At 35.3% G+C, this 13,423-nt stretch overlaps 1 protein-coding gene across 2 annotated transcripts in view; it reads right to left on the bottom strand.

Annotated features, from left to right (window-relative positions):
- LOC138712964 (cilia- and flagella-associated protein 251-like) overlaps nt 1-10,863 on the bottom strand; it is a 121,939-nt gene extending 111,076 nt beyond the window's left edge. Inside the window, exon 1 of one of the 2 annotated variants that reach the window (XM_069844648.1) lies at nt 10,649-10,863. The gene's annotated coding sequence lies outside the window, so the exon portion shown is untranslated. The remainder of the gene's footprint in view (nt 1-10,648) is intronic. The other variant, XM_069844647.1, reaches the window with a different exon arrangement.
- Nucleotides 10,864-13,423: the final 2,560 nt, after the last annotated feature.

The following is a 13,423-nucleotide window of genomic DNA, read 5'->3' as shown; positions in this document are numbered from 1 at the left end:
TATGCAAAGTATATTTCAACTTTTGAAACACACCATCATTTTGTGTCACTACTGTGCCCAAGCTAAACGCTTTGTCGAGATTTTTTTCCTCTTTTTTCGCGCACTAATTTTGCAATATTTGGAGTCATAATCTGGCTAACACACAAGCGAAGAATATGTTTCAAGTACAGATCAGACAGGTGGTTTCTATGTTGTGGTTTGCAGATCTTCATACAAGAAAAGAACTGTTCCGAATATTAGCAGCAAATCTATGCAATCGAGGGAATCTTGCCTGGGGAAATCTTCTATAAAATGTAGATAGATCCTTTTTGTTTTCAAAGCGGTCTTTCATTTCAATATCATTTTGCAAATCAATGACTTCCAGTTGCAATGATGATGGAACACTGTCAATATTCACTGAAAATGTTGTCGCAAATATGGAAATATCAGATTGAAGATTTGCAAACTCTTGAAATCTGCAATCAAATTCCTGACTCAATTCTTCTAATATTTGTACATACTTATTCGTGTCTGTAATTGGGTGACATACTGTAGACAGACTCAACTGCTCGCTCTCCCAAGCTCTTGCGATCTGACTGGCTCTTACGTCACAACTGCAGCATCTGCCGGCCACTGGTCTAGTATATTATACAGTCACGAAGCTCAATACGTAGTAAATATGCATCCATAGGATCGCTGCTATCGCCTCATTACAGACAATGCGAAATAGTACCGGCACAGTCTATTGTTCCTACTATCATAAACTCAAGCTTCGTGACTGTATATACTAGACTGTGCTTCTATGTCTTAGGCCAGCGATGCATATTCAAGCCCGTACGGGTTAGCACGCGCGACGGGCAGAATGCTCTGCACGTGGATTATTTCTCTTTCCCTACTAGAACGTACTGAAAGGGGGTTAGCGGTGCAAAGGTTATCCGTGCATAGGTGAAGTAGAGCAGCGATGTATAGAACAAGAAAGAAATATACTGTACTTAATATGTGGAAAACATTGTATTATTAAGAAAAGCAGTATTGAGAGACGCTAAGTGGAAGTGATTCAACCCAAATTAGAGCTCTTCTGTTGTCCCCATTCCGAAAATCCAGGAAATTTGCCACCAGAATTGCAGCTAGAATTAGTTGATCTTTCATGCATGCTTAAATAATTTTTATAGCCTATGCGCTGGTCTACAGTTTAAAATCTCTTCTTTTATTTTTGCGTCTTTAATTCTTGAAAGTTTTGCATTAAGTAAACAAATCCATTCCGTTCAGACTGAAATCCAGTGAGATTAAATTCATGCAAAGAACAGCAGGACGCAATTGGTCAGACTTCAAACTAAATAAAAATTTTTGCAACAACTGAAAGTAAACCCCATTTTGAAAAAAGAATAGGCCTATAACCTAAAATACGAATTGGGTTGAACATGTAAACCCAATGTCCAGATCAAGGTTTCCAAATTTAGTAGACTCATGAAACATATTCGAAATGGAAGAAGAGAGCAGGGCTGTCCAATGAATAAACCGACGGATAAATTGTAAGGCCGGAGCAGGTCAATAAGGCCTATTAATGCTGATGACATTTAATCACGCTTCGTTATTATAGATATACCTAACTAGAAAAGAGCAGTTTAAAACAGAGACAGAAAGCAGACGAGACGCTCTTATGTCTTAGTACCGCACAAAGAAAAGCGGATATTTTTAAACATACATAGCCTGACTCAAGTTTTTGTGTTATGAGTCGTGTTTTGTTTTTTTGGGAGGGTTACGTTACTTTACATTATGTTACATTTCATTGCAATTCATTACATCGCATCATACATTGTACTGCATTACATTTCATTGTATTTTCCTGTAATGTGTAGGGAAATTTAGACGTTCAGAACAGGATATGTGAAGGAGTACATGTAATACTTAGAAAGCTTTCCTTGTTCATTTAATCTCTCATTCGTAAAGACAGAAATATGATTAACTGTATTAGTACAGTACAAACAGTTAGCCGAGCCTTATTAAAATCTATCTCCGCGGTTCTTGAACGATCTCTCTATGGCAGTGGTTTCCAAACTTTTTGAAAGTGCGACCCACTTTTGGGCGAGACATTTGTTTGCGACCTCCCCATTACCATACCAGTAATTAACCCCATTCGAAAAATACAAAAATGCCTGTAAGATCGTGAACAACGATAATTTTACTTACGTAAGTTTTATAGTTTCCAGTAACATAAATTTATATAGGCCTATAGCCGTTACTCAGTAAATTATAGAAATGAAGATCTAATATAAAATATTCTTTCTCTGCGTCTACTTACATAAAACCCCAAAAGGTTTCACTTTCATATATCAGTATAGCATTATGTGTTGCATTAACTATAATAATATTTCATTTTTAATGGTAATAATGTCATGACACATTCTTAAGTTTTGTAGTTCTTAATATCCAATACATGCTGGGTAACTTTCGGTGCTGGACCCCGGACTCATTTCACCAGCATTATCACCTTCATTTCATTCAGACGCTAAATAACCTAGATGTTGATACAGCGTCGTAAAATAACCCAATAAAATTAAAAAAAATATCCAATACACAGCTGTACTCGGAAAACTACAGACCAGAGAATCAGACCTGAAAATTATTTTTTATACGTTATCAAAAAATTGCACAAATGAAGATCGACAGATTGGCATTATGATGGGAAAGAATCTGAGCCGTCTGAACTCTATGTCAGCAATCCTGTAGGTCATGGCCTTCGTGTAATAGCCTATTTTTTTATTGTAGGCCTAGTGTATGTTTTGTTTTATTCTGAAATGCAACACGGCCGACTTGATGCTCGCTTCGCTTAAAGAAGCGAACATCAAGTATGCCGTGAATGCAATTAATTAATTCTCAAAACTGACGAAAGATGGATTTTGGAAAAAAGGAAAATGATGTAGGAAAATTGACATTTCACTGAAAACTACTATTTTTCCGAAAAACTTTGGGTTCCGAGCTTCAAAATGAGGGGTCATTTATTAAAATCCGTTCAGCCGTTTTCCCATAATTTCCATTACCAGTTCAAATTATATATATATATATATATATATATATATATATATATATATATATATATATGTTTTCAGAAGACGGTGGTTGTAAATTTAATAGTTTCCATAGTAACAATTTTCAACAAAATACATAATAAGAATAGACATTTGTATTTCTTTTTCGTTGTTATTAACTCTATGGCATCTGTTAGTGAGATGTAAGTTTTTGCTTAATTTCCCCCTCCCCCCAAAAAAACAGGTTTTCGAATATTGTGAGTTATGATTCTAGAGCAGTAGTGTCAGAGTTGTAAGCTCCGAAACCGGTTGTGGTGCTAGAGACGTCTAGTCGGAGCGTGAACTTGCTTATGTCTGTGGAAGCACCGGAGCTCGCAACGAGTTATACTGGAGCGCTCCGCTCCGTTTAGGCTGTGTTTGACAACGCTGTTCTAGAGGATTCAATTGTTTGTATACATCTGAAATCTGATTAGTGAAATACTGTATGTTACAAGTCAGCGATGTATGTAATGCAGGGGGAAAGGAACTGGCCACCCTACTCCATTATTTCCTGAGTTAGTTGCCTCATGAATAATGCCTTATTGGCGTCACTTTTGAGGTTCCAACCTGTCTCCGAACAATAGGTTAAACATCATCAACAACAACAACAACAACAACAATAATAATAATAATAATAATAATAATAATAATAATAGTGAGATGTAAGTTTTTGCTGATATGTACAGATACGAAAATAAAATTTGGAGCTCCCTCATTATGTAAGTTTCTTTTACAACACACTGCACATGTGCAGTAAACAAAAGCCTCTGTATAAATACTACTTTTAACAGTCTGCTTGTTGCCTACATATAGGTGGATTCCCATCAAGGCTCTTTATCCGTACATCTATTATCAGGCAGTACATCTCACTTGATGATATTTATCAGAGAATTTATTTTATTTTAGTAGGTTATTTTACGACGCTTTATCAACAGCTTAGGTTATTTAGCGTCTGAATGAGATGATGGTGATAATGCCGGTGAAATGAATCCGGGGTCCAACAGAGAAAAGTTACCCAACATTTGCTCATATTGGGTTGTGGGAAAACCCCAGAAAAAACCTCAACCAGGTAGCTTGTCCCGACCGGGAATCGAACCCGGGCTACCTTGTTTCGCGGCTAGACGCGCTAACCGTTACTCCACAGGTGTGGAGAGAAAGAACAATTGTTTGTATACATCTGAAGTCTGATTAGTGTAATATGTTATAGTCAGCGATGTAGTGTATGCAATGGAGAGGGGAAGGAACTGGCTACCCTAACCTACTATCTTCTGGCTTAGTTGCCTCATGAGTAAGGCATTATTGACGTCACTTATAAGTTTCCAACCTCCGGGTAGTTGATTTAATAATAATAATAATAATAATAATAATAATACAAACAGCTTTTAAGGAACTCGCAGGCTCATTGCCGCCCTCACATAAGCTCGCCATCGATCCCTATCCTGTGCAAGATTAATCCAGTCCCTATCATCATATCCCATCTCCCTCAAATTCATTTTAATATTATACTCCAATCTACGTCTCGGCCTCCCCAAAAGTATTTCCCTCCGGCCTCCCAACTAACACTCTATATACATTTCTGGATTCGCCCATACGTGTTACATGCCCTGGCCATCTTAAACGTTTGGATTTAATGTTCCTTATTGTATGGTTTTGTAACAAGCTGTTTTTCACGGTGATGGGTTGTTAGCCCTTCGCCCAACCCCCAACCTGGAGAACCACCCCTTATAGGCTATCCACGACTGTTTATTCAATATATTCTCAGCTACCCTCCATATCTGGAGGCCGTCTCCTCTATCCGCAACCTGAGGGCGCGCCATGCCGTAGTGATAGGGATCCACAATAGATGGTGGTAATAATAATAATAATAATAATAATAAGAATAAAAGTAGTAAATTAATAATATTTTGTGCGTTTCGTATTTCACAAATCATTATTCGTATACAATATATGGGACACACAAAGAAACGAACAGTGTGTAGCAGTACCGAAGCTGCCGTACAATTAAACTGTTAGGAATGCTACCTTCAGTAGAGCGCGTCCTTTCGTGACAAACATGACACGCATAGGTACTCGTATCTGTTTTGTGCAATAGAAAAATCGTCATATGCTAACTTGAACATGCAAGTATTAACACGTATCAATATACTCTACAGAGTAACTATTTCCATAAATTACTCATTGTTGCTTATGGCCATCAAGAGCAAAGCCAGGATACAAGAAATACCTTTCTTCTACCTGTAATCGAAGTTGCATTCTTCCAAAATGCTGGTATTCTCTCTACTAACTGATCTAAAGCGGTTCCACTTAGTCATGTAGGCTTATCTACTTATTATTCTGTGAAGAAAATGTCTATGCATCATGCTTGAAGTGTGCAAAATTATTGACGAAAATGGTGCCTTTACATCAAAATAAAGAACAGAAAGGAATGACTGAGCACTAGCAAAAAAAGCAACTCCTCATGCAAAAGCCGGTATCCATCCACGTAAGCTAATGTTGTGCATCTGGTGGGACAAAGGACTGAGATTTATTGCTAAGAAATTAGTCACCTTGAGGCCGCAATTCAAGAAAAACAACCGGAAATACTGCATCAGGTGATTTTGCGGAACACAGACACGAGGTCCAGTTTTTAATGGCCAAAAATTTAATAATCATTTACTTATATCCATTACATAAAATTCCACTAAATTATGGTCATAAATAGAGCCCGGATATTTGGCAAAATGCCTTTTTTTACTGGGTGGAAGTAAATCATTATATGGATAGATATAAATGTGATTTGGAGTATATCAAAGTGATAGCGAGATGATATTTGGCGAGATGTGGCCAGGTTTCACCATAGATTACCTGACATTTGTCTTGTGGTTGGGGAAAACTTCGGGAAAAACCCAACCAGGTAATCAGCTCAAGCGGGAATCGAACCCGCACCCGAATGCAATTCTGGACTGGCAGGCAAGCGCCTTAGCCGACTGAGCTACGTCGGTGCCTCCTAATTCTATTAGGTGAATAATACAATGAGTTTAGTTCTTTGTTGTGTAACTTTCCCCATTCTCCTGTAACTTCATCCCTCTTAGCCCAACATATTTTCCTAAGCATCTTATTCTCGAACACCCTTAACGTTTCTTCCTCTCTCAAAGTGAGAGTCCAAGTTTCACAACCATACAGAACAACCGGTAATATATCTGTTTTATAAATTCTAACTGTCATATTTTGTGACAGCAGACTAGATGACAAAAGCTTCTTAACCGAATAATAACAGGCATTTCCCATATTTATCCTGTGTTTAATTTCCTCCCGAATGCCATTTGTATTTATTACTGTTACTCTAAGGTACTTGGATTTTTCCATCTTTACAAAGGATAAATTTCCAATTTTTATATTTTATTTTGTACCGTCAAATGGGCAAACTTGGAACAGTGTTTAACTTAGAACATTATCATAGGGTATTTTCGATCACAGTATTTTCTATTTGTCACAGTGGCAACATAATCTTCACTTATTACTTTGTTTTCTAGCACATTGGTTCTATTACAGTTTGGTGTTACTGTGACAAAACAAAAATATCCTACGATAATGTTCCAAATTAAATACTGTTCCAAGTTTGCCTATTTGATGGTCACGAGACATAATCATATACTTTATTTTTCGGGGTTTACTTCCAAGCCTATCTCTTTACTTGCTTCAAGTAAATCTCCCGTGTTTGATCTAATCGTTTGTAAATTTTCTCCTAACATATTCACGTCATCCGCATAAACAAGCATCTGATGTAACCCGTTCAGTTTCAAACCCTCTCTTTTTTCCTGGGCTCTCCTAATGGCATATTCTAGAGCATATTTTTTGCATTAACAGTGATTTTAATACATGTATTTACTCAGACTCATATTCCTGTACTTATTCGTCAGCGTACTACATTAAAATGTCATTCATATCTTACAACGTAATCGAAGAATGTTAAAGTAGAAATTATTAAGACTATTTCACATCAACATCTCGTACAAAGAAGTAAAATGTCAAAGTGATACAGTATTTGAACTGGATGAAATTAATATTGGAATAAATATCGTTTTAACAAGTACTATTTCTTGAAGATAAGTCCTATAATAGGTTATTTTTAGTTTGCGACTTACAAAAGTAACATAATATTGTGAAGTCACACACATAACAATCCTAAAACAAAATCGAACAGGTCCTTGTGCATTCCAACATTGCAAACGTACCCTGCTTGACTGTTATATTTATTTATTTTGCTAATAATTGTAACATAAATTATAATATAAACAGAAAAACTTTAACTCGCCCCTAAAAGGGTAGAACTCGTGCTCAGGGGCGGATTCCTGAATTGAAGAGGCCACTGCAAGAATGATGGATATCATTTGGAATACATTTTGCAGGAGAAGCAATTGAAAGTTTGAAATGCTTAGCGCTCAAAGCTTAACTGTGATTTTCCGATCATTACTGGACAATGACTATCAGTGTTAATGCCATATAACTCTGTATGCACATTCTATATGTCTTAAGCTATGCATTGACAGTCTTGGTTCATTTTCGACAAGAAAGTTACATCCATCATTCTTGCAGTGGACTCTTCAATTGAAATTAAGAAGTATATAATACAATTTGTCTTATGTCTTCTGTGCAATAAGAATATATAAATTTAAATTTATAATTTTTCAATTTTTATCAAATCCATACATAACTTTTTCAACTTAATACTAAAACTATTAGAATTGACAAGATTAGGATATTTAAATATAAATTTGTTGTGTATTCTTAGGCCTAAATTACTACTATGGTTAAATACTGTAGCAGTGTTCCATTTTGATTTAAAGAGTCTTAAAGAATTCATATCTTTTGTTTCATAACTATGAGAATACGATTCAAAATTATTTCGATTTTATGTATAAATTTTATTAATACAATATAATAAATTTTTCTTATTTTAAGAACATTAAAGTCTAAAAACAATTTTTGAGATGGAAAATCAATAGGTTTATGAAGACCTATTTTAATTATTTTCTTCTGTAATAAATAAAGTGGATTAAAATTGGTTTTAAATAAGCTACCCCATCCTATAATTCCATACATAATTACCGATTGAATTAAGTTAAGTATATTGTGCGTAATAAACATATTGACAAGTAATTCCCCAATAAAACAAAATAATATATTATTTTACGTAATTTATTACAAAGGTAATTAATGTGTTGGTTCCATTTTAAATGATTGGCTAAAATTATGCCTAAATACTTAACTTCAGAGGACTTCTTAATAATAGGACATTTACACTGTATAAGACAATAATTAGAATTATGTAATTTAATACTTAATATAGATGTAAGAGATTTGTTACATTTTTCAGGTAATTAGAATAATGCTTTGTATTCACAAAAAAATATTACAATATTAAGCTTCTTCCATTAACAAAAATGAATTTAACTACACACACGTTAATGTTTTATTTAATTTAATGTATCAATTACTAGGTTACTTAGCGTCAGTGGAATTAATGATAGCGAAATTGTATTTGGCTAGACAAAGCTGAGAATTCACCATGTGATTACCTGGCATTTGTCTTACAATTGGGAAGATCTCGGAAGAAACTCAACCAAGTGATCAGCCCAAATGAGTATCGAACCCATATAGCTCCAGATGAGCAGTCAAAACGCTCTACAGCCCGAGCTATGCCAATGACCACATTTCGTTAATACTGTACCAGTAATAATATTAATATTAGTAGCAGCAATACAGTAATATTATCAATAATAATAATAATAATAATAATAATAATAATAATAGCAGTAGTAGTTTTATAGTTTTTTATTGTTGTATAATTCTGCAGCTTAAAGCCTCAATAATAATCTAGGCCTGTTACTATTTATATTTTCTATTTCATTGCAAGAAGTTGTCCGTGATTTAACAAAGATTTTGCTTGAAATTATCATGCTTTTATAATGAAACGTAATATAAGATTAATGAAGATGACCGCAATTTCCACTTAAAATTCGAGGCATCTTAAAAATGTCCTGGCAGTGAATTTTTATTTTATTTTATGACTAAAAATAATCAATATAAAATAGCATAGCATACTATTCATAATAAAATTTGTTGCTAAGGAAACTATTAATCTTAAAATTGTGATCAACACGAGCTGTCAATTTTCATAAGGGGGTTGTTTTCATCAGAAACGACGAAAAAACTCAATACCGGTTTTGTCACGTTTCATTTAAGCCAACAACATTATCTTCAGAATCTCCACAAGCTTAGATTTGTCATTAATCTGTGTGATATTGATTAGAGAAAATATTCTTTCAATGACGGCATAGATTCCAGAAAGGTAGAAAAGGAACGCTGATCAAATTTAATATTTGAGAAAGGAACATGATTGTTGAAGCGAGATTATTTCAGCCATTTTTGAATTTGCAATATCCCAATCTTTCTTCCCGATCGTAATCTGTTGCACATAGACCTAGTCATCGTACATTTTCAGCAAGTAACCAAATGGTGCATGTATCTATAATCAAAAGAGAAGTTCTTTCAGTGCCTTTAGATGAAAATGTTTTGTTTAAAATTACTCTGCTGGAAGATTTAAATTTCTGCAAGCTTTATGAAGTCCATTTCTTCAAGCAACTTAGACAAGTTTGCCATAAATGTCTCGTGAAAATACTGGACACTTTTAATATCTATGTTTAGTAAGGAAATTGAGGTTGAAAGTTAATGAAATATGTATTGATTAAGATTAAAACAAGACCAAAGAAAAGAAAGAGCACTATTACCTTTAAACAATGTTTATTCATATCAATTTATTTATGTCACTGGATAGTACTGACAGTATTTTGCACTTTTTTCTAATAGAAGGCTTCTCTTCATATATAGTTCATTCATGTTTGCTAATTCCAAAATCAAATATTTGCAAACATTTTACATATCAAAACTATAATTTCAGTATTAATTTATGAAGTAAACATCAGTTAGAGAAATCATTGATTTTTACATTATGAAATAAAATTCCGCGCCCCGACAAAAAAACGGGGACACCAGCCACCTAGGCCAAAAAAAAAGGGGCTGTCCCGTTTTTTAGGAGACGTATTGTAAGATTGAACTTAGAGCACTTTAGCAGAACGAGGGCTCAGTGGTACTTTTTTATTTCATTTCAAGTTTTTAGGAAGATTGCCTGAACAGCTGAAGGAAGAAAGTCGTCTTCAAATTTGGATATCCACAAAGTTTTCAACCAATGAATACTATCAGAGTTCAAAATATAGCGAATGTAAGCCTATACACTTTCATTGCTTCATGAAGTACAGGTGCTTAACTGTGGACAAAGTACAGCCAAAGTACAGAGAAAGGTTTTGCAATGAAAATGCATTAGAACTTGGCTAAAGGCGTATAAATTGGCGTCCCAAATTGCCTTTAAACACGTCAGGACAAAGTATCAAAATTTGTAACTCCCGAAAAACTCGCGACGAAGTCACCTTGCGTTAGTCACATATCACGCATCATTATTGAAAGCCGAGTATTAAATTGTGATTAAAAAATGAACAAATTGTGTTATTCAACAATAAACAAAAAGGGAACACTACTCAAAACAATATAAAGTTCATACGTACCTGTTTTTCTCTTTCCTAAAACTTGATTGTCGACAACTGTTCCTAGGCACTTCGTATTTCAACTGTTAACTGAAGTTACTAACAAGAATCAAACAATTGAACCACATGAAATCACTCATTCTGGCCAGATCACAACATATAACGCGGTCTACTGATCCAAAGCGCGTCCGTCGTGGGCGATTGTTGAGGTGTTAGTCCAGTCTTGCCGCTGGAATGCAGCGTCGAGGCGTTTCAGGACATCGATCACTGACCAGTTGCATGCGCGTCGGTGCGCGTGTAGGAAGACCGAACGCCACAAACACGTTCCTTTACTTCTATTTTCTGCAGCCAGACTAAATTTTATTGCTTCATATTTTGTATAATTTGACGACTCGTGCATTCGCATTCATCTCTGCAATTTTGTGCATTAAACAGTATTATTAACATCGCGGAACTTACGCAATAATAATAATAATAATAATAATAATAATAATAATAATAATAATAAGGAAAAGAAACCGTGGTTTGATGAAGATTGTTGCATGGTAGTAGAAAGAAGGAAACAGGCAAAATTGAAATTCTTACAGAATCCAGTTGAGGTGAATAGAGATAATTATTTCAATAAAAGACGGGAGAAGTTCAAATATCTGGGAGCAACAGTAACAAATATAAATGATATTCGGGAGGAAATTAAACACAGAATAAATATGGGAAATGCCCGTTATTATTCGGTTGAGAAACTTTTATCATCCAGTCTGCTGTCGAAAAATCTGAAAGTTAAAATTTATAAAACAGTTATATTACCGGTTTTTCTGTATGGTTCTGAAACTTGGACTCTCACTCTGAGAGAGGAACATAGGTTAAGGGTGTTTGAGAATAAGGTGCTTAGGAAAATATTTGGGGCTAAGCGGGATGAAGTTACAGGAGAATGGAGAAAGTTACACAACACAGAACTGCACGCATTGTATTCTTCACCTGACATACATAATTAGGAACATTAAATCGAGACATTTGAGATGGGCAGGTCATGTAGCACGTATGGGCGAATCCAGAAATGTATATAGAGTGTTAGTTGGGAGGCCGGAGGGAAAAAGACCTTTAGGGAGGCCGAGGCGTAGATGGGAAGATAATATTAAAATGGATTTGAGAGAGGTGGGATATGATGATGATGATGATGATGATGATGATAATAATAATAATAATAGTTTTATTTTCCCTGGCAGAGTTAAGGCCATCAGGCTTTTTCTTCCACTCAACCAGGCTCAAATCACATACAAAAAAATACATACCGATATACAAATATTAACTTAAAAATAATAATAAACATAATTAAGTAAAAAAGAGAGATGATAGAGAATAGATTAATCTTGCTCAGGATAGGGACCAATGGCGGGCTTATGTGAGGGCGGCAATGAACCTTCGGGTTCCTTAAAAGCCAGTAAGTATAATAATAATAATAATAATAATAATAATAATAATAATAATAATTCATTCATGCAAGGTGTTCTGCCCAAATGCAGATCTTTCACTGCAAACCCAGCATTTTCCAATCTTTTCTATTTTCCGCTTTTCTCTTAGTCTCTTCATATGATGCATTTATCTTAATGTTGTCTGTCATCTGATATCTTCTGCCTTGAACTTTCCTTCATTGTATCTTTCAGTCGACAGTTTCTTTTTAGCCAGTAGCCCATCCAATTTCTTTTCCTCTTCCTGATCACAGCTTAATTTCTTATTCTGCATGTCCATTTCACACGCTTATTCTTCTCCATTTCCACATTTCAAATGCTTCTAGTCGTTTCTCTTCACTTCGTCGTACTATCCATATTTCTGCCCCATACAATGCCACACTTCATACAAAGTACTTCGAAAGTCTCTTTATAGTTATAATTAGACAGTGGATGCGGGATGACTTAAGGAAAAGTGAAGTTGTTTCGTATCACAGTAAGCTTATATGGCACATGCCGCGTCGTCCGTCTTTTGTGTACCTGGTGAGTACAGCAGCGTACAAAACGAAGGAACTCCAATGCGTTCATAGTGACATTGCAACGCAATGTGTGCAGTTGTGTTATCCTGCTCAAGTATTTAGTACGCGTTGAATATATTGTGCTGATCCATTCATAATGGCAAAACGTTAAATTCGCTCAGAGATACGAAATGCAATTTATTAAGAAGTATGAGAGTGACATTTTATGTATTAACGAAGACAATATCGTGTGTAATGTATATAAAATTGAAATAAAAACCAGAACAACTCAGGCTATAGAGAAATATTGCAACAGTACATCGCACAGGAAATGCGTTGAAATGAAATCTGAGGAACCATCGTCATCATCATCATCATCATCATCATCATCATTTAGTTGTGCGGGTCTAAACGACACGTGCAACATGATGCTCAGTACAAATATTCCTCTAAAGAAATTGAGTGATCCCCATTTTAAGTTTGTCTTGAGAAATTCTCTCGATACAAAAACTGTTTAAGCGATAGGCGAAGACGATTCAGCTTCGACAACTTACGAGAATATATCGTCGTTTACTGCAACGCTGATAATTGCATCAATGATGACGAAGACTGAACCTTGCAAGGTATGTACTACAGTGCGTTATTTTTCTTTTCCTTCTGACTGTACGGAGATACAGTAGCATGTTGACGTCGTCTGTTTACGTTTAAAACCTGTTCAGCCAATGGTCTGAATGAAAAAAAAAGTAACATCTATGCCCGTGTGCACCATTCTCGATTAAAATTTGACCATGGTTAAGTCGGCACTTGACCATCTTCAACGCCAATTTGCGGAG

Source organism: Periplaneta americana, chromosome 14 (assembly GCF_040183065.1).
Source record: "Periplaneta americana isolate PAMFEO1 chromosome 14, P.americana_PAMFEO1_priV1, whole genome shotgun sequence".
Classification (NCBI taxonomy): Eukaryota; Metazoa; Arthropoda; class Insecta; order Blattodea; family Blattidae; genus Periplaneta; species Periplaneta americana.
This window is presented reverse-complemented; position numbering and strand designations above follow the sequence as displayed.